This window comes from Prionailurus viverrinus, chromosome B3 (genome assembly GCF_022837055.1).
Source record: "Prionailurus viverrinus isolate Anna chromosome B3, UM_Priviv_1.0, whole genome shotgun sequence".
Taxonomy (NCBI): domain Eukaryota; kingdom Metazoa; phylum Chordata; class Mammalia; order Carnivora; family Felidae; genus Prionailurus; species Prionailurus viverrinus.
The window spans coordinates 32833194-32853843 of record NC_062566.1 but is presented as its reverse complement, the minus strand read 5'-3'; the positions used below and the strand labels follow the sequence as shown (position 1 = coordinate 32853843).

At 47.4% G+C, this 20650-nt stretch overlaps 1 long non-coding RNA gene across 1 annotated transcript; it reads left to right on the top strand.

Annotated features, from left to right (window-relative positions):
• The first annotated feature begins 688 nt into the window (after positions 1-688).
• LOC125167303 (uncharacterized) lies at positions 689-20467 on the top strand. Its single transcript, XR_007152750.1, has 4 exons — positions 689-1150; positions 6765-6844; positions 12009-12746; positions 19653-20467. It is a non-coding gene; the product is annotated as an uncharacterized LOC125167303 (long non-coding RNA).
• The last annotated feature ends 183 nt before the right edge of the window (positions 20468-20650 follow it).

The following is a 20650-nucleotide window of genomic DNA, read 5'->3' as shown; positions in this document are numbered from 1 at the left end:
GCTCAGGGCCCCTCGCAGGTTGTCATCAAGGGGTCGGTGTGGTTCACAGTCATCTCAAGGCTCCACTGGCATCAGATACCAAGCTCACTTGTGAGATTGTTGGCAAGATTCAGTTCCTTGAGAGCTGTTGGACCCAGTGGCTTCCTTCCTCTGAGGTCCTGGCCACGTGGGCCCTCCAGCATGGCAGTGTGCAAGTGAGAAGTCCCGGGCTTTCAGAGCCGAATCTTGCATAATTTAGTTGTTAGGAGAAGGCATTAGGTCTCGCTGCCCCTCACCCTCAGCCCAGCCACCACGCACACGCACACACATTCACACACACGAGGAGGGATTGCACAAGGGTGTAAATGCCAGGAGGCGGGGATCACTAGGATCTATTACAAAAGCTGCCCACCACAATTCTCCAGCGGTCTCTAATAAAAAGCATGTTCTGTCTGTCCCAACCTCCCATCATATGGATGGGCCCTTGTCCCTTTAACCGGGACTCTGCTGATGGGTTGACGAGGTAGTCTTTCACTCCCACTGGTCGGGAAGCTCACGGCAGCAGGGGTCTTGTGTACATGGTGCGTGTGGCTGGCACTCAGCTAACACTGTGCTCCTTTGCATGTGTGGAGGGTAGAGAAAGGTTTCTCAGTTCTGTCTTAGTCAAGAGTGCACTGGGTAATAAACTGTTGCTTGTTCTTTAGGGAACCGTGAGTTATTTGAACAGAGGTTTTGGAAGATTTGGGGGACTCCATCTAGAGGACTGCAGAAAGCACATTCAGACGTGATTGTCTCCCAGAAAAGAAACCGTGAAAAGGGCCTGGACCAGACTGGGCTGGACACACATCATGAATACGCAATATCCTGAACTGGACTGATCTTGGGCCATTCTGTATTTCTGTAGTTGTCCTGCCGTCCACACACAGCAAGACCATGGCCTTGGTAAATTCCACCAAAGGAAAGTTCCCATTGCCAGTCATCCTGGAAGAAAGATTATCCTGGGGCAGAAACTGAGGACTCAGGATGTGGGCCTTTGGGATGACAGAGAAGTTCTCTCCCTCTCTCTCTCTCCTGATTTTAGTCTGCCCTACGAGTGAAGACATGCTCCATGCAGCTCTAGAAGTGGAGCTGAGCTGGGCCCTGCCATGTGAAGCAAGCTGGGCCTGGATAGGTAGGTGACCCTATGAGATTACCTGGACACGAGCATGGGATCTGTGAGCTCTGAGAAAAACCACACGAATCAAGGTTGTGAGCATTGCTCTGTTTTACACATCTTCTGTGGTCCCCAAGTCTTATCAGCTCCTGCTAGAAGCTGGACCTGGTTTCTGGTTAAGTATGATACATGGAGAAAAGGGGCCTAACCATGCTTGGAGTTGAGTGGCTAAGACGAGGCCAGGGTGTGGGCTCAGGGCTGGTGGCTACCCATAGAGGGCGGCCATGTCTCCCAGGGTGGGAGTCATAGAGGGTGTGGGATCCGCTGAGGAGGCTGGAAGGCAAGCTCCGGGGCTGGTGTCGCCCACCACTGAGGAGCTCTCCAAAATAGCTCAGGACACTCTGCAGGGGCTGAGCTCCCATGTGGGCCAGCAGGGTTCAAAGGAATTGTAATTTGAGTATCTCATGGAGTAAGACAGTTTATTATCCTTGGCTGGGGAAGCTTGAACACAGCCATTCTATTAGATGTTGTAGTAGGAAAACAGATAATACGAATAATCCAGTGCGTCAACATTTTAATGGAACTTTTCACTTTACAAAGCATTTTTACATGTGCCATCTCTAGTTGATCCTCAAATAATCCTGTAAGGTATGTAGAACAAGCATGAGATTAGCTGGTCTTATTCATTCTGAGGATGAACCATATGAAATTCCATATTTACAGGTCAAATGGAGGTTAGATGTTGACAATGTATATGGTTCAGCCTAACAGTATTATACGCATCATAATTTAAATTATTAATAAGTAACTACAATAATAGGTGCTTTTTCTTAAGTGCCTGGAATATTGCTAAACTCTTAGCACGTTTTATCTGATTTCGTTCTCACAAGAACTCTGTGAAATGGGTACTGTGGTGATTATAGCTGCGTTCCTCCCAGGGCCCCCATCAGGGCCCCACGCGCATTCCCAGCTGCTGGAAATACTGGCCATGGCTCCTTCCCTCACTGGGAATTGTCCTCGGCCACAAGCTGCTGCCTGCACCAAGGTGAGGCCCGGCCTCAGAGGGCAGCCCATGACTGGCTGACGGGGGCGTGTAAAGGCTGGGCCTCCTCGCCTCACTTTGGGACCCGCTGAAGGGCCACCCCAGCTCAGAGCCCCCTGTAGGATCAGCTGAGGCCCCAGCTGCACCCCCACTGGGGGTCAGCTTGCTTCTTCCCAGGCCGGTCCTCTCGCTTACGGTGTGTCTCCCAAGAGCACTGCCTGCTTAACCTTCTTCAGACAGTCCTCCACCTCAGAGCCTGCTTTCAGGGAACCTAACCCAAGACAGCTGGTGCCAGAAGTGGTCCGAGGAAGAGGATGTGGGAATTGGGAGAGGGGTCATTTGCCATCTGGCCATCAGTGAAGACCGCATCGCTGGTATAGAAAGGAAGGCTGGTCCCCTGCACGCTGTAACTTCGTGATTATCAGGCCTCCCTGCCCGTGACCTGGGATGAGATGCGGGTGGAAGGAGTCATGGTGGCTGGTGCAACGTCTCTGGACATCGAGGGAAGTAGTGAGTATAAGGACCACGGAAATGAATGAGTGTGGCAGAGCCCGCTGGTTTGCTAGAGAGGGATAATGACAGCGTCAAAGGGAAAAATCACCAAGACCAAAAGCAAAAGCCAGAGGGCAGCCCCTGGGGTAGCATGGAAGGAAATCCCTCCTGCAGAAGGAGGACCAGGCTTAGGACTTTGTGCTAAAAGTAGTAGAGCTCCAGGGAAGATGGACTTCTCAGTTCTGATAGGCCTCGTATGCCAAGATCAGAGCCTGTTAGGAAAGAGGTGGGATCCTAATACTCGGGTTGGGGATATGGGAGTAGATGCAGTTGAGAATCTTGAACTCAGATTTTCTGAATCCACTGGGCCCGCAGAAGGGGCCCACTTCCTGTTGACAACGAGTGGTCCCTCTTTATGGGAGATTTAAATGCAGTTTAAAATGAGGCAGTACCCTACAGGATAATGCTCACCTCCCTCAGAACCTGCCTTCACCTCCTTTCTGACTATCCGATGGACACCAAAAGTCAGATCCCAACTGTGTTGGGCCTGCTAAGGGAGGAGAGGGACATTTCACTGAAGGAGCCACCAGATCTGGCTGATACTTCTGGGCGGTATGTATACACAGAACTGAATCCTGAAGGACCAGATCCAGAGAAGAAGAAAACAGGGATGCCTAGGCGGCTCAATAGGCTAAGCCTCCAACTTCAGCTCAGGTCATGATCTCGCATCCGTGAGTTTGAGCCCCACATCAGTCTCTGTGCTGATGGCTCAGAGCCTGGAGTCTGCTTCAGACTCTGTGCCTTCCTCTCTGTCTGCCCCTCATCCACTCACATTCTGTCTCTCTCTTTCTCAAAAATGAATTAAAAAAAATTTTTAAGTAAAAAAATAGAAGAGGAAAATAAAGCTGGACAAGAGCAGGTGTTGATATGAAAGTACCCTCCTATGATGCAGGAGTTAACTCCTGGCAAGAAACCCAGGAGACAGTGCTAATATACTTTTTAGATGGATTTTGGAAGCTTAGGAAAAGCAGGGTTTCATGTGAAGTAGAAATGTTAGAATAGCCATGGCAGGGGTGCCTGGGTGGCTCAGTTGGTTGAGCATCTGACTCTTGGTTTTGGCTCACGTCATGATCTCACGGTCCATGGGATCCAGCTCTGCCTTGGTCTCTGTCCTGACAGCAAGGAGCCTGCTTGGGACTCTCTCTCTCTCCCTCTTTCTCTGCCCCTCCCCAACTCACACATGCTCTCTCTCTCAAAATAAATAAGTGAACATAAACAACAAAAAAAAGAATGGGCATGGCAGACAGTGGAGGGAGAAGTCAAAAGGCTCAGAGAAGTGGGCAAGCTTGAGTGTTTGTAGCACACAAGTTCAGAAAGTCCACCGGCCAGTTGTTCTGGAGAACAGTCTACTTATTGAAACAATAAGGAATGGGCTGGTGAGGGGAGCACCACCTTTCGGGGACAGGTGTTGCAGCGTAGGAGACGCTGTTGCAGAACTGGGCTCCCTGATACCCACAGGGATTATGGGATCCCAAAATAATAGAGGTTGGGTGGTGGTGCCGAAACTTTAGAAGCCAGGTGGGCATGATTATTGCAATGAGCAGCAAAATCAGAGTAGCAGTCAGAAGGGCCTGACCCACAGAGGCTATGGAGACCATAATAGAATACAGTGCTCCCAGAGACAAGATAGATGGGTGGCCCACAGTGTATTGTCTACTTTAGACAATCAAAAGAAATCAAGGATGAATGGTCAGGGAGCCAAGGCAGCTGCCCCCAGTAAAAGGTCACGATTCTCTACCCTGTTTCTGGACCTGAGCCATGGACTGAAGGTCTGCAACATTATGGCGAATGTATTTGGTAGTATTTCCCCATGCCCAGTCCTTTTCAGAAAGAATCCATGGCTATTACTTGTGTAACTGAGCATGAGAAAGGGGAACTGGCAAGGAATTTGAGGAATTGTTGGCCACAGGGTCTGCACTATCACTGCACTGATATTTGGTGACCCAAGTGCCGTTATGCACCACCTCCTGCTCCATTAGAGTGAGTAGAATGGGAGCCAGGTAGTAACGGAACCCTGGCTTAGGTCTAGGTCTCAGTGAACTCAGTGGGGTCCCTGGGTGCCCTGTGCTTATTTCTCTGTGCCCGAGTATATAACTTGGTAGTTAGTAGAACCCCGATATTGGTTTTTTGACCTATGGAATAAGAGCTAGTATATAGTAAGGAAGTCCAGTTGGAAGTCTCTAAAACTGCACCCTCGCCCCCCCCAGCCCGGATACTAAATCAAATACATGACTATGTCCCAGGGCAGATGGGAGGAATCGGTGCCATGCTCAAAGAAGAAAGGAAGCAGAGATGGTGGTCTCTGTCATATTCCCTTTTATTTAAAAAAAATTTTTTTTTTCAACGTTTATTTATTTTTGGGACAGAGAGAGACAGAGCATGAATGGGGGAGGGGCAGAGAGAGAGGGAGACACAGAATCGGAAACAGGCTCCAGGCTCCGAGCCATCAGCCCAGAGCCCCTTTTAATTTATCAGCCTAGCCCCTGCAAAAACTGTATAAAACGGCTGAGGAGGGTAAACTACCACAAACTTAACCAAGTACTAGCCCCAATTGTTGCTGTTGTGCTAAGTATGGTATCTTTGCTGGAGCTGATCAACACAACCTCCAGAACATGGTGCATGATTGTGATCTGTTTATTGCCTTCTTTCTATCTCTAGAAGAAAGAAGAATCAAAAGCAGTTCACATTCACATGAAGCAGAGAACAGGAACCGCTTGCGTCTTGCATCAGGGCTATGTTAATTCTCTGCCTTCTATCATAATGTAGTCTGAAGGGACTTAGACCATCTGGACAATTCTGCAGAATATCACATTAGTGTGCCATATCAATGACGCCATGTTAATGAGACCGAATGGGCAAGAAGCAATACGTATGATGCATTCACTTTCGAGGGTGGGAAATAAATCCTACCCAGATATGGGGCCAAGAAACGTCAGTGAAGGGGCTCCTGGGTGGCTCAGTCGGTTAAGTGTCCGACTTCAGCTCCGGTCATGATCTTGCAGTTTGTGAGTTTAAGCCCTACGTCGGGCTCTCTGCTGGCAGCTCAGAGCCTGGAGCCCACTTCGGATCCTGTCTCCCTCTCTCTCTCTGTCCCTCCCCCATTTGCACTGTCTCTCTCTCTCAAAAATAAATAAACATTAAAAAAAGAAAGAAAGAAATGTCAGTGAAGCATATAGAGGTTCAGTGGCCTAGGGACAGCCTGTCCAAAGCAAGGAATGTAAAGGACAACTGGTGGGCACCTTGCCAGCACAAGTGAGTCTGAGCTTGCATGAAACTGTCCCCCACATCTGCAGCTGATGTCACAGGCAAGTTGAAGGGATGAGACACAGGGCACCCAAGATGTCTGCTGTCTCCCATTTTACAGATGAGGCGGATAAGTCTCAGGTTAAATAAATTCCCCCCCAACACACAGCTGGCAAGTGGTGGATCTGGGATTAAAATCTAACTCTGACTTCAAAGCCCACATTCTTTGATGCGTTGTATAGCTAAGGAGCCTGGGAACAGAGAGATCAGGTGGCCTCTTGCTGCGTTTTGGGTTCCCAGGGAAGCAGGCTCTGAGTTGGCAAGTTGGCATGCAGGAAGCTCCCTGGGAAGTGGTCTCAGGAGCAGCACCCCAGGGCAGCGAAGAAGGCAGGACTGGACACAGAAGGAGGTTGGACTACAAAGGTGTCAGACAATCCCACAGGTTGCTCTGGAGCTGGGATGGCTCTTCAGAGTTGTCCTTGCTGATGAGAGGGGACCGAGCTTTTATACTCCAGCGTGGAGCAGGCTTTGGGCTGCCCCAGGAAAAGGAGGTCACCTTCTGAGAAGTGGTCCTTTTTGGCCTTCAGGGGACTCAGCTGAGAGCCATCAGGCTTTAACACTTCCAGCTGCTGGGGGCTGGGAGGGGGAACACCTCTTCAGCCCTGAAGGGGGCTCTGTGTGCCACATCAAGGCGTCTGCTACACTTCTCTGGGTCCTCCACCGCTAGTGGCTGGGCGGGAACACAAAGGTGGGTCCACTGACTCCAAACCTAAGGTTAGCCTTGTTTTTTTCCAGGTCTATAACATGCTCCCTCATCTCAGAGTGCATGAGCAAGACCAAGGGCTCCAGCTGGAGGTTGTTGATTGGAAAGAAAGGTAACCTACTCAAACTTGATCTGATCTGAAGGAGGGGGTGTTGTTAAATAAGAGAGAAGACATCATTCATTCAAAAATATGTACTGTGTGATTACCATTCCCCAAGCTCTGCTCTAAGTGCTGGAGAAACAGGACAAAACCCCTGCCCTGGAGGGCTTCCTTTCTATGGAAGAGGACAACGGGGGAGCCCTGGTCTCTCCAGGGCACCGAGCAGACTGGCCTTCTTGAGAGGAGGAGAAGCAAAATACTCTCTCATCATTTCATAAAGAGCCTATGGGAAAATAACACTCAGTTAATTTCTCACCTGATTACCTGCCTTATATATGTAACTGAGTAAGGAAGGGCTGGTAACAGTTGTAACCTCTGGGGGGAGTAAGACAAGTGGAATGGGGAAGGAAGGGGGAACTTTAATTTCCTTGCGTTTCCTTCCTGCTTCCTGCGCCCCGCCCCACCCTCTCTTTCCACCACTTCCTTTTTTTGCCGGGTGTGCCCAGGGGACAGCTACTGTGTGCAGGACTGCATCTGAGACAGCCCCAGCTCTCAGCTCAGCCCTGGCTTCAGGTCTGGAACAGCAGTGGGAATTTCCCTGCCCTGTCTCCTTTGTTCCGTCCACTCCAGGGACCCCTCTTGCTGTCCACAAGAAGGGGGGAAGCAGGTACTTGGAGATCCCATGCAGTGGGCACAAGTTGCAGAGTCTGGGGGGGAGTAAAAAAGAGTCATTCTACAGACTTTAATTTTTTACACTGCGTAGTTGTGCACTACTTGAATGTTTAAAAAATTTTTTTTTAATGTTTATTTATTTTTGAGACAGAGAGAGACAGAGCATGCACGGGGGAGGGGCAGAGAGAGAGGGAGACACAGAATCGAAGCAGGCTCCAGGCTCTGAGCCATCAGCCCAGAGCCCGACGCGGGGCTCGAACTCACAAACCGTGAGATCGTGACCTGAGCTGAAGTCGGACACTCAACCGACTGAGCCACCCAGGCGCCCCTTGAATGTTTTGTAACACGTGTCATTTGAATATTGGTATGCTAGCTGTTGCTGTTCCTTTTTTCTTCCCTTCCTCTCTTTCTTCCCTTCCTTCCTCTTTTCCTTCTTCTCTTCTCTTTTCTTTTTTCTTTTCTTTTCTTTCTTGACATTGCAGGAAGAAGATTCTGCCTGACAAACCAGGCCTAGCTCAAGACTTCTCTAGGGGCAACTGGGTGGCTCAGTCGGTTGAGTGTGTTCCACTCAGTCATGATCTCTTGGGTTTGTGAGCCCTACATGGGGCTCTCTGCTGTCAGCACAGAGCCTGCTTCAGATCCTCTGCCCCTTCCTCACTCACACTCTCTCTCAAAAACAAACATTAAAAAATAATAAAAATAAAACAAAATACTTTTCTAAAAAAAAAAAAAAAAAAAAGAATTCTCTAGTAAAGACTTCTAGGGCAACACCTGCTTTTGGCCAAACCATGAGGGTGGTGAGTCTGCCTACAGGAACAGAGGCCTCTCTTCCTGGGTTCTCCTTTTGTGGCCATGTCCCCCTCCCCTCTCACACTGCAACCTGTTCCTTTGAATGTTTCTGCTTCTGATTGTGGGTCATCCTGCTGAGGACAAAGATCTTTCCAGATGGGCTTTCTATCCCCCATGGCCTTTGTGCCTTATGCTGGAACTTCTTGCCCAAGGTGATAGGCTCTGTGTCCTGAGGAAGGAAGAGTCAGCTTCAGCAGGTGACAGTGGTGACCTGGTGATGGCACACTCTCCCTAGAGATGACCTATGAGTCCTGGTGGGGGGGGGGGGCGCGGGACAGCCAGGCTGGCTTTGGAGTCAAGTTGGACGAGGATCTGCAGTGAATACCTATGAATTGCTCCCGCTCAGGGGCACCTGGGTGGTTCAGTTGGTTAAGCGTCCAACTTTGGCTCAGGTTATGGTCTCGTGGTTCATGGGTTTGAGCCCTGTGTCGGGCTTTGTGCTGACAGCTCAGAGCCTGGAGCCTGCTTCAGATTCTGTTTCCCTCTCTGCTCCTCGCCTGCTCTGTCTCTCTCTCTCTCTCTCATCTGATCAAAAGTAAACATTAAAAAAAAATTTGAATTGCTGCTGCCCAGCATTCTGTGCCCACTTTTCTGATGATAGCATAATTTTGCTTTAGCAATTGACCCCTCTTGCATTTCATACAGTTTGGGTGGGACTGACCATCCCCTGGCTGGAAGATGAGTCATGTCACTCCGTTATGCCACCAGTTCCTCCTTCTAGGAAGTTGGATCTTGAGCAAATGATACAGATACAGAAAGTGTTTGGGGCTAATTCATCCTAGTCCTGGTGACTTCCCTCTGGGGTCTGCTTCCCAGGTTCCTAGAACCGCCCTCCTGTCGATTCCTCTGGGAGCCTGGGGCTGCAACTTTTCCTTCGGATCTCTGTTGTCTCGCATCTTCTGGTGAAGTAAATCACTGTTGCTGAGTAAATTACCCAGAGTCCATTTCTGTTGCTTACCACCTAAGACCCCTGGCTAATATGGCCCCCGTGCCTCCCAGGTCTCTCAAGCCCCATTTCCTCCCCAAACAGTGGTTCGGGCCTCTTGGTTTCTGTGTATGTGTGGTCGTGGTAACTCTGCCCATGTTTTATTTATGCTGTGGATGTGGTGTGGGCAGCAGCCGAGCGGGCCAGATTGGGCCTGAGGCGCCAAGAGAGACGGTGGGGTCAGCCAGAGTCATCTCCAGTTTCTGAGCCATGTTGTCAAGCTGGGTGTGCACAGCCACGGAAGGAGGGCCTGTGGCAGATACAGGCAGAGCGTGAAGCCGCAGGCTGATCACGCTGTACCTTCTGGAAGTACCACTTTGAAGATTTTATGGGAGTGGGGAGACATGGTTTTAAAAAAAAAAAAAATTTTTTTTAATTAAATATATATATATATTTTGGCATAGAATGCAAGAATCTGCAGGAATTTTTATGAGAACACAAATGTGTTCTAAGAAATTTCCTACTGGCAGAAAGCCAATTCCATATGCCTATCTAAACCTCCTGGCAGTACACATTCCTCTCTGCAACTATAGAGAGTTCCTTGGTAGAAATTTAGAGAAACACAGGCTAATGGTATTGGGAGCCTTGATTAAACCACACAGGCTGCTCTGGTCCAGGTCCCCATCTCTGTCGACCCTCAGATTCCTTTCAGGCTTGGGCTACAAATGGGGGGCCTCTCAGAGTCCTGTTATCGCTGACACCTCTTCACAGCCCCTAAGTACGGCTACCTTGTTAGAAACGGACAACCCTGTTAAAAATCCCTCACTAAAGTGGGGTGCCTGGGCGGCTCGGTTGGTTAAGTGTCCGACTTCAGCTCAAGTCATGATCTCACAGTTCCGGAGTTCAAACCCTGCGTCGGGCTCTGTGCCGACTATCTCGGAGCCTAGAGTCTGCTTCGGATTCTGTGTATCCCTCTCTCTCTGCCCCTCCCCAGCTCGCTCTCTGTTTGTCTCTCAAAATAAAATAAACATTAAAAAAAATTTTTTTAGGGGCGCCTGGGTGGCGCAGTCGGCTAAGCGTCCGACTTCAGCCAGGTCACGATCTTGCGGTCCGGGAGTTCGAGCCCCGCGTCAGGCTCTGGGCTGATGGCTCAGAGCCTGGAGCCTGTTTCCGATTCTGTGTCTCCCTCTCTCTCTGCCCCTCCCCCGTTCATGCTCTGTCTCTCTCTGTCCCAAATAAATAAATAAACGTTGAAAAAAAAATTAAAAAAAAATTTTTTTTAAAGTCATTCATTAAAGAAAGATAGCCCCTCCTTTCATGAGTAAATTCAGGAAGCTTATAATTCTAATTTTAAATATGTAGATGCCTATTATATTCTGGGCATTTTCCACATTTAATCATTACAGCCACAAGGCAAAGATAGTATTATTCCCGTGGTATAGATGAAGATACTGGGGCTTACTGAGGCTGAGTAAGTAACCCAAGGTCACACAGCTAATTAGGCCATTTTTCTTAAATATCATTCCTGTTCAATCTCCCCTTTCTAGAGTGAGCTCATGGCCTGAATGGGGAACACGTTAAATCCACAAAACTTCAGTATGAATGGGTTCATTTTCTTCCGCCTTCTTCCTAACGGGAGGCCTCTGCCTACCAAGAGGATCTTGGCCAGCTGGGGCTGGGGGAGCCGGAGAAAGGCACAGAGAGAAGGCTCCCTGAAGATAATTTCTCCCAATGACTCTGTATGGTAGTGGTTAAGATCATGGGCTTTGAGGGGCGCCTGGGTGGCGCAGTCGGTTAAGCGTCCGACTTCAGCCAGGTCACGATCTCGCGGTCCGCGAGTTCGAGCCCCGCGTCGGGCTCTGGGCTGATGGCTCGGAGCCTGGAGCCTGTTTCCGATTCTGTGTCTCTCTCTCTCTGCCCCTCCCCCGTTCATGCTCTGTCTCTCTCTGTCCCAAAAATAAATAAACGTTGAAAAAAAATAAAGTTTAATAAAAAAAAAAAAAAAAAGATCATGGGCTTTGAGGACACGTAGGGATGGATTTGAGATTCTATTGTACTACTCATTGTATAGCTAAGAGGAATGGGACGGGGAGTACAGAGGGAGGGAAGCCCACCACACCACCGTCAAGCCACAGTTGGGCTCAAAACCGACTCTGTTCCTAGTGTCTTTACGAAGAGGAATGGTAACAGCTACCTCCCACGACATCTGACCAAGCATTCTGCCGAACATTGCCAATTACAGAGAAGCTGATGGCAAGGGGCTGTGGGCAGGCCTGGCAGCCTGGCCTTGGCCAAACCTACTGCCTGGCCCCTCACTCTCATGATTCCATCCTGATCCACAGTGTCTACCCTGCAGGTGCCCCTGCCTCTCTCTCCCCTGTCACCTTTGGCCTGGGAACCCAGCGTGGGGCCAGGACTGTAGGACACCCTTACTTGACTCCTGGGTTGGAGTCCACAGTAGTGACAGCTCCTTGCCCAGGTCCCTTTGGCAGTGGGAGTGTGGTCTCTTGCTCTCGGCTTTCCCAGGATGTCCTGTGCTGCAGGGGTTAATAACACTGTGCTCAGGCCACTGGGGCAGACGTCCCTGGCAGCTAGGCCCTGAGTACTCTGACCCTAAACATGGGATCCGGGATCATGGAAGCCTCTACATGAAGATTCTGGAGTGGGTTACTTTATTGCCAAGTTGAATATTTTTATTAAACTTCCTTTTCATTATATGTTTCTTTTAAGGGAAGAAATCCCATTGTGCACTGTGACATCGACCACTCTGTGCTGTGCAGAGAGTCCCATTGAAGAATATTCTGGACCTGGAGGGACCACTAGAGTTTCTGCTACTGGAGGGCAGGGGCTCTGCCTTACAGGTGTGGATGTTCGAGCCCAGAGAGGCCCTTAGCGACCGTCAAGTTCAGCCCAGATAGGGAAAGGAGCTTGTGCAAGACCCCATGGTCGGCAGGCCCTGAGCTGATGGGACCCCGCTTCACACTGCTGCATATCTGCACCCAGCACAAGGCCTTGCACATGGTTGGCTCTCAAAAATTTGTGATGAATGCATGGGTGAAGGCATGAACAGACCAGCCAAACCCTGGGGACGGTTCTCCTGCCTCTCAGGCAAGGCCTTGACCTTGCCTTGCCTCTCAAAGAGCTGCTCTGACTGGGGATTGAGGCCAAACCAAGGGCCAAGCGGGCAGCTAAGCCCCTCACCAGCTTCACCTCGGCATCCTCATCATCTCACATTGTCTGCCTTTGCGGAGAAGATGCACAGAGGAAGTTGCCCAGTGAATGGATTTGTTGAATGGGTGTGTGAATAAGATATTCTGTCCTTCTGGCTATCTCTCCACTTGGAGAGCGTGAAGGGAAGTTGTCTTCACCTGGATCTCCCTAAAGCAGGATTTGGTGGTAATTATTCGTTTAGGAGATGAGCCACGGAATTCAAGGTGAGAGAGAGGGTACGCGAGACAGGGAAGGCAGGTAAGTCACCTCTTAAGGTGAATATTCTCTTAAGGGATATTTTGCTGAGCAGGTTATCCTTCTGGGCAACTGAGGCTCAGTCCCACTGGGGACCTTCTGAGGGGCCAAGAATCTGTTATCCATCAATAATTGTTCCTTAGTGACTGAGGTTTAAACCTGGGGCTATTGATTTTCTACACTCTCAGCCTGCCCCATGCTCCTGCTATTAGGAAAAGCCCTCAGGTAGAGAGAGGCAGGCTGGGAGTGCAGAAAAAGGTCTACCACAGCTGTCGGTGACCTCCAGGGTGGGCCATGGGAATCTGGGCAGGACACTGACAGTGCCTGCTGGAGGAGTGTCTGGACGGTCATGCCCACCCCATCACCACCAATGCAGGCTGTCTGCAGGTGCAGTGTACCCAGAAGGCAGTAAAGCTATCTGATGGGCACAGCCTGAACCTGTGACCCTGGCCTCACCCTAGCCAGGTATCTTCCTACAAATGTTTCCGGAAGGCCCTGTTGAGTTGATGGTCCCAACTGCTCTAAGGGGCTGGTGGATGATTATGAGAAAGCACTTCCTCCTTTTATGTGTCCTCGAGGAGGTGGGGAAGTCAGGCACCAACTGGGTATTGATGTCTGTCACTAACTCACTGGGTGACCCTGAACAAATCACTTGGCCTCTCTGGGCCTTAGGTGGCTTATCTAATAATAATAATTGCAAGTCATTATGGCTTCAATGAGCTTCTCAGTTTATAAATGGTATTTATTCTTTGGGAGTCTCATAGCTTCCCTATAGACTCAAGGCTGGTAATCTTTTTTAATGTTTATTTATTTATTTTGAGAGAGAAAGTGCATGCAGGTGGGGGGGGCGTGCAGAGAGAGAGAGAGAGGATCCTAAGCAGTCTCCACACCTAGCAAGGACCCCAACGCGGGGCTCGATCTCATGGCCGTGAGATCATGACCTGAGCTGAAATCAAGAGTTGGGCGCTTAACCGACTGAGTCACCCGGCCCCAAGGCTGGTATTTTTAACCTTCTTTTTGAGTTGAATTTGAGGTCTAGAGAGGGCTAGTGTGATCTCAGGATAGCACAGCTAAACGTGCCAGCACAAGCTCTTTATTTTGCTCTTCCGTAGCTAACACGAACAGTCCCCCAGGGTCCGTCCTTTGCAAATTATGGTGAAGAAAATAGAGACAGCATCACATGTTGAATGACGTAATGACACCTGATGGGGAATAATCCATTACCTTTAAAAACATGTCTTTCAACCTTAGTGGTAGCATTCATTTCTCCATTCATTCATTTATTCATGGAAGAACATTTTGTGAGGCATCAGGTATGTGCCCGGTGTGATGAGAAAGGTTGGGGGTAAAGAGAGGAACCACCCATGGCGCTTGCCCTCGACAAATTCACAGGTGTAGGAAGACAGACACTGAGACACAACCAGAGCAGAAAGTCCCTCAGCTGCCCCTTTAATTTGTGGAAGTTTCTTACTCTTGCAACAGCCCTTGTGGAAAAAACAAGGGGGTGGGGGGCACACATGCGGTGGGCGTTGGAACACAGGCTTTAGCAACTCACGGTTGTGTTGAGGGTCTCGAGTGCATGCAGAGTGTGCACGGGTGTGGGGGGTGTGCCAGAGCGCGTTCTCGAAGGTCTGAATCCCTCCCACCACATTCCCCATTGCGTCTCCCCAGTCGCAGGAACTTTGTAATCATAACCAGCCTGGGATTTAACCAAACACAGCATTCCACCACCCTCTGCAACCTCTTTGTTTGATCTTCCCCCTGGAGACACAGGTCATGAGGAAGAGAAGGGGGAGGGGGCACGCTGCAGGGAGTGTGTGTGGAGCTTCCTCTGAATCTTCTTTTAATTCGGGAACTGAAAACAAGATGCCGGTTCCCAAAGCCTCCTGAGTTAACACCACCCTGCATTAAAGGAGCTCAGTCACAGAGCTCCAGAGCACTGGCCACCTTGGAGGTCGCTAGTCCAACCCACTCAGGTTACAGATCCCAGAAAGGGGCAGTAGCTTCTTTGATGTCACACAGCAGAAAGGAGCAGCTTTACAGATCAGCTTAACCAGCAAATGCGCCGAGGGAGCCAGGGTGGTAATGGAGATTCATTTATGCTAGGGCGTGGATGACTGATATCATGGTGTTCTGACACCAAGAAAGAGGCTTAGGTAGTGGGGGCAGAGGAGGGGAGATCAGAAGGGCACTGGATCCTTCCAGTCAAGGTGACTGGGGCTCCGTCTGGAAGGAGGAGGGCACAGGGCTGGGAGGCGTCAGGCCCAGAAGAACACCATGGCAGCTGCTTTGTATGTAAGCCCTGGGTCGGGTGTCTGATTTTCTCCTTCCTCTGGGAAGGAAGCCGCGAGCTTTCCAAAGTGTCAAATCACTCTTCGAGGCTAACCCTGTTGTCTTCTGGAGAGAATGTGTTTTAGATTTATTTTCAAACTGCATCTAAAGGCATCAGCAGGGTTATTCATTTCGGCTACCTGGGTTTGGTGGGTGCCTCGAGCATTCATACACAGCAGCACTTCCTTCCTCCAGCCCTGTGGGAAATGAGGTATTTCTCAGGGCGAGCTTTCCCATTTTGTCTTGTTTTGCTTTTTGTTTTTTTTTTTTAATAATTTAAGCCCCCTGCTTTATGTATCTAATCTCTTCATATTTTCAATATGAGAATAGTTCTACCGGCATTTTACGTTCTCGGAGTGTGTGGTAATGGTTGTTTATAATTTCAATTTCATTTATTCTTTTTCTTTAGTGTTTTTCATTACTTAAGAAATACATACTCATCGTAAAGGCTTCAAAAAATAGAAAAGTATATAAAGTAAAAAGTAAACATCACTTTATCACTTTCAATTGCTAGAGGTAGACACAGCACTTGTGTGTGTATCTCGTTGGTTTCTTTTTCTCGCTTAACAGAAGAGGGATTATATACTCCATCAGTCGGTCTCAAAGGGTGGTCTTATGAATTCCTGAAGGTCCCTGAGACCATTACAGAGGATCCACAATGCCAAAACAATGTTTAATGATAATACTAAGGCATTATTTGCTTTTTTACAATTTTTTCTTTTTTTTTTTTTTAGTGTTTATTGATTTTTGAGACAGAGAGAGACAGAACACGAGTAGGGGAGGGGCAGAGAGAGAGGGAGACACAGCATTCGAAGCAGGCTCCAGGCTCTGAGCTGTCAGCACAGAGCCCGACACGGGGCTCACACTCACGAACCTCAAGATCATGACCTGATCGGCAAAGTCTGAGGCTTAAGCGACTGAGCCACCCAGGCGCCCCAGCTTTGTGTGTGTGTGTTTTTCTCCCCCCACAGTGTTGACATGGGCATTGATGTTACAAAAAGCAAAAGTTGAGTAGAACTGCTCGTGTGTTAGATCAAGAGGTGACAGCCCCACACTCTCCTAACGGTCATTGTAACCCGTCACCCCCACACACTCGAAATAACGGAAACACCAGTTTCTTTAAGAATGTCTTTGAAAGCCGTAGAGATTATTCATTTTATTAAATTTCAACCTTGGAGTGCCTGTCTTTTTAAGGTCCTGTAGAATGCCATGAGAAGCACCCATGGAACACTTTCACTGCATTCCGCAGGCCATCTGGGGAGAAGGGGGTTTGCAATGAATTGTTGGACTTGAAAACTGAATTCCACTGGTTTTTTCATGGAACACCATTTTTACTTGAGGTGATGACTAAATGGTGATCTTTGGTGATTCAGATTTGGGAATTTTTCAGACATTTTCTCAAAACGGAATGAAAAGATCCTGTCCCTTCAAGGAAAACTGGCAGTGTTTATAACTAATGATGACATTCAAGCTTTCAGGCAAAAATTAGAATTTTTTACACAAGGGGCACTGGGTGCCTCAGTCGGCTAAGTGTCCAACTCCTGATTTCAGCACAGATCATGGTCTCTCAGTTCTTGAGTTGAAGCCCTGTATAGGGCCCTGAGCCAACAGTGTGGAGCCTGCTGGGGTTCTCTCCCTCCCTCTCTCTCTCTCTCTCTCTCTCTCTCTCTCTCTCTCTCTCTCTGCCCCTCCCTGCTCACACTCTCTCACTCTCCCTCTCTTTCAGAATAAATAAACATTTTTAAAATAAAAAATAAAAGCTCAGTGCAAATTTGAGCAGCAGCCTTTTGTTATTACACATAAAAGGGATTGTTCATGACATCAGCAGTTCTCAAAGGGTGCTCTATGGCTTATGTCATGACCTGGACAACTTTCCAACACTTAAAGACTTGAGTGGTGAGATGGGTGGTGATATTAACAAATGTGATTTTTGGTATTGTTAATAACATGGTCAATATTAGAGAGATCTGCATAACTCCATGAGCTGACATTTTCCAAATGACCAATGTTACAAAATCATGTGTGGGTAAAATAGTCATTCAGAGTAGAAGATAGGGGCGTCTGGGTGGCTCAGTCGGTTGGGCATTTGATTTTGGCTCAGCTCATGAGTTCGAGCCCCACGTCGGGCTCTGTGCTGACAGCTCAGAGCCTGGAGCTGCTTCAGATTCTGTGTCTCCCTCTTTCTCTGCCCCTCCCCTGATCTCTCTCTCTCTCTCTCTCTGTCTCAAGAATAAATAAACATTAAAAAAAAAAGTGGAAGACAGACCAATGGATTTTATTTTATTTTATTTTTTGAGAGAGAGAGTGCATGTGACAGAGGGGAAGGGGCAGAGGGAGAAGGCAAGGAGAATCTTAAGCAGGTTCCACACCCAGCGCAGAGCCCTACATTGGACTTGATCTCACAACCATGAGATCATGACCTGAGCCAAAATCAAGAGTCCTATGCTTAACTACCTGAGCCACCCAGGCACCCTCAAACCAATGGATTTTAATGCAACAGAATAGGAGAATCTCACTGATGGTGTTTCAGAATCCACGTTACAACTAACCATTGAGAAATCACCCCTTGTTATATTTTGGTGAATTATCCAAGGAAAATATCCACGATGATCTGAAAAGGCTATTGAAATAATCTTCCCTTTTCCAATTACACATGTATATGAGGCTGGATTTTCTTCTTGTACTTCAACCAAGACAACACATCACACAGATTAAATGCAGAAGAAGCAGACCTGAGAATACAGCCGTCTTCTTTCTGTAAGGCACAGATTAAACACACGTGCAGAAGTGTGAGACAATGCCAGCCTTCTCACTAAGTTATGTTTCGATATAGTTCATTTTCATAAAGAGGATATGACTCTTGTAAACATGTAATGAGTTCATTATTGTTACTTTATTTCTTTTTAAGTTTTTATTTATTTAAGGAATCTCTACACCCAATGTGGGACTGGAACTCATGACCCCGAAATCAAGAGTCACATGCTCTCCCAACTGAGCCAGCCAGTCTCCCCTCATTGTTATTACTTTAAATAAATTATTAAGCACATTTTTTTAATGTCTCAGTTTTAATTTTCTAGTATGGTAAATACCAATAGACAGAGCTACATAACAAAAATTCTTTGGGATACCCTCGTTAATTTATAAGAATATAAAAAAGCCCGGAGGCCAAAAAGTTTGAGAACTGTCATTGTACAGATTGTTCCATACTTGATCTTTCTTGCACGTCAGTAAGCACAGGTCTGCCTCACTCTTTTTACCAATTGCATGTTTGGGGCGCCTGGTGGCTCAGTCGGTTGAGCGATCAACTTCAGCTCAGGTCATGATGTCACGGTCCGTGAGTTTGAGCCCTGCGCCGGGCTCTGTGCTGACAGCTTGGAGCCTGGAGCCTGCTTCGGATTCTGTGGCTCCCTCTTTCTCTGCCCCCTCCCCCCCACTCATGCTCTCTCTCTGTCTCAGAAATAAATACACATTAAAAAGAAAAGCAATTGCATGTTTTCTTGTAATTCACTTAACCCACTGCACTGTTGATGGACATTTATATTGATTACAAATTTTCACCAGTATTTGTAATGAACAATGAATTCCTTTTGTACTTATATCTTACACATGTTTGAAGGTATTTTTATAAGTCAGGTTCCTAGAATATGTGTTGAATCCAAGACATGTACAAGGTTAGTAGACACTGAACAAATTATATTCTGAAAAGAATTTTAAACTTTTATCAAAAACATGCAAGTCCCCTTTCTCGTCTTAAATCTCAAGTATTTTATTCCTTCTCTTCTTTTATGTTTATTCCTTCTCTTCTTATGTTTATTCCTTCTCTTCTTTTTTTTTTAAGTGTTATTTATTTAAGTAATCTTTACACCCAATGTGGGACTTGAACTCGTGACCCAGAGATCAAGAGTCGCATGCTCTACCAACTGAGCCAGCCAGGGGCCCCACATTCCCTTCTTTTTTGACTATTTCTGCCTCAGAAGGGATTAGTGTGGGCCTACACTGAAAGCCAGAAAGAAGGATAAATTAAACAAAAGCTAGGCAAGCAGTGGTCCTAGACTGAGTAGAAGACAGGAGTGGATTTATACTAGAAATCTATATAAGAGAAAGACACTGTAGCAAAGCACCAAGTTTTGCCCTGCTCTATCAGGCAACTGGGGCAAAAAAAGAAACATAGTAATTTATCCATCTTGCCTTATCCAATAGCAGGAAGTCAATGAGTACCCAAAGAGACAGATATCTATTCTCAATGCTCAACGCTGAATATTTCCTCACAGGGATGTTGTTTTCCCTTTTTCATCTTTAAAGTTTTGTTTTGCTTTGGTTTATTCTATTTTATTGGGTAGACAGTACATTTGTATGGCTTGAAAATCTAAATGATATAAAAAAGTACACACTGCAAAGTGTTACTTTCATTCCATCCCCATCCACCCTTTCCCCCTTAACCAAGAAGTACCTGTGTTTATTTATCGTTTCACTAGTTTTCTGTAAATTCATGAACATTTTTTCATTCTCTTTCAATCACAAGAAATAACATACTTGATACACCCGTCTACATGTCCTGCATCTTGTTTTCTCCCTAAGGTAGATCATTTAGTCCAAATTGACAGTCTATACCCTCCGTGTACTGACAGAAACACTCGTGGTGCCTATTGAGGTTGTATTTCCAGATCAGACCGTGCTGGTTTGAGCAGATGCCACACAAGCAAGAACTCCGGCTGAATTTTCACACGTGGCTCCAGTAATGCTACTGGTGATCATCTTGCTTTCAGGGGTGCAAGGAAGCAAAAGGGACATGAATTTTTATAGAAGGGTCCCTGCAAGAACAAAAGCAAGGCGAGATATGGGGTCATGCAAGGCGGTGATTACCCTGCAGCATGGATCTCTCCTTTCATGGGTCTATTTAGTCCTCAGTTTTGCAGGTCTGGAAATGCCCAGGCCCATCTCACGTTAGCCACTCTCAGAGGACACTGATGGGCATCCAAAATTAGCAATTAATTGACATTAAATGAAAGTGATTCTTGGACCCACAATTATATGGTCGACTAATCTTCGACAAAGCAGGAAAAAACATCCGATGGAAGAAAGTCTCTTGGACAAATGGTGTTGGGGAGACTGGACAGCAACATGCAGAAGAATGACACGGGCCCACTTTCTTACACCATACACAAAAATAAATTCAAAACAGATGAAAGACCTAACTGTGAGACAGGAAACTGCCAAAATCCTAGAGAACACACACAGTAACCTCTTTGACCTTGGCCACAGCAACGTCTTACTGGACACATCAGCAGAGACAAGGGAAGCAAAACCAAAAATGAACTCTTGGAACCTCATCAAGATAAAAACTTCTGCACAGTGAAGGAAACAATCAACAAAACTAAAAGGCAGCCTGTGGAATGGGAGAAGATGTTTGCAAAAGACATATCTAATAAAGGGTTAGTATCCAAAACCTGTAAAGAACTTATCAAACTCAACACCCCAAAAACAAGTAATCCAGTTAAGAAATAGGCAGAAAACATGAATAGACATTTTCCCAAAGAAGACATCCCGATGGCTAGCAGACATGAAACGATGCTTAA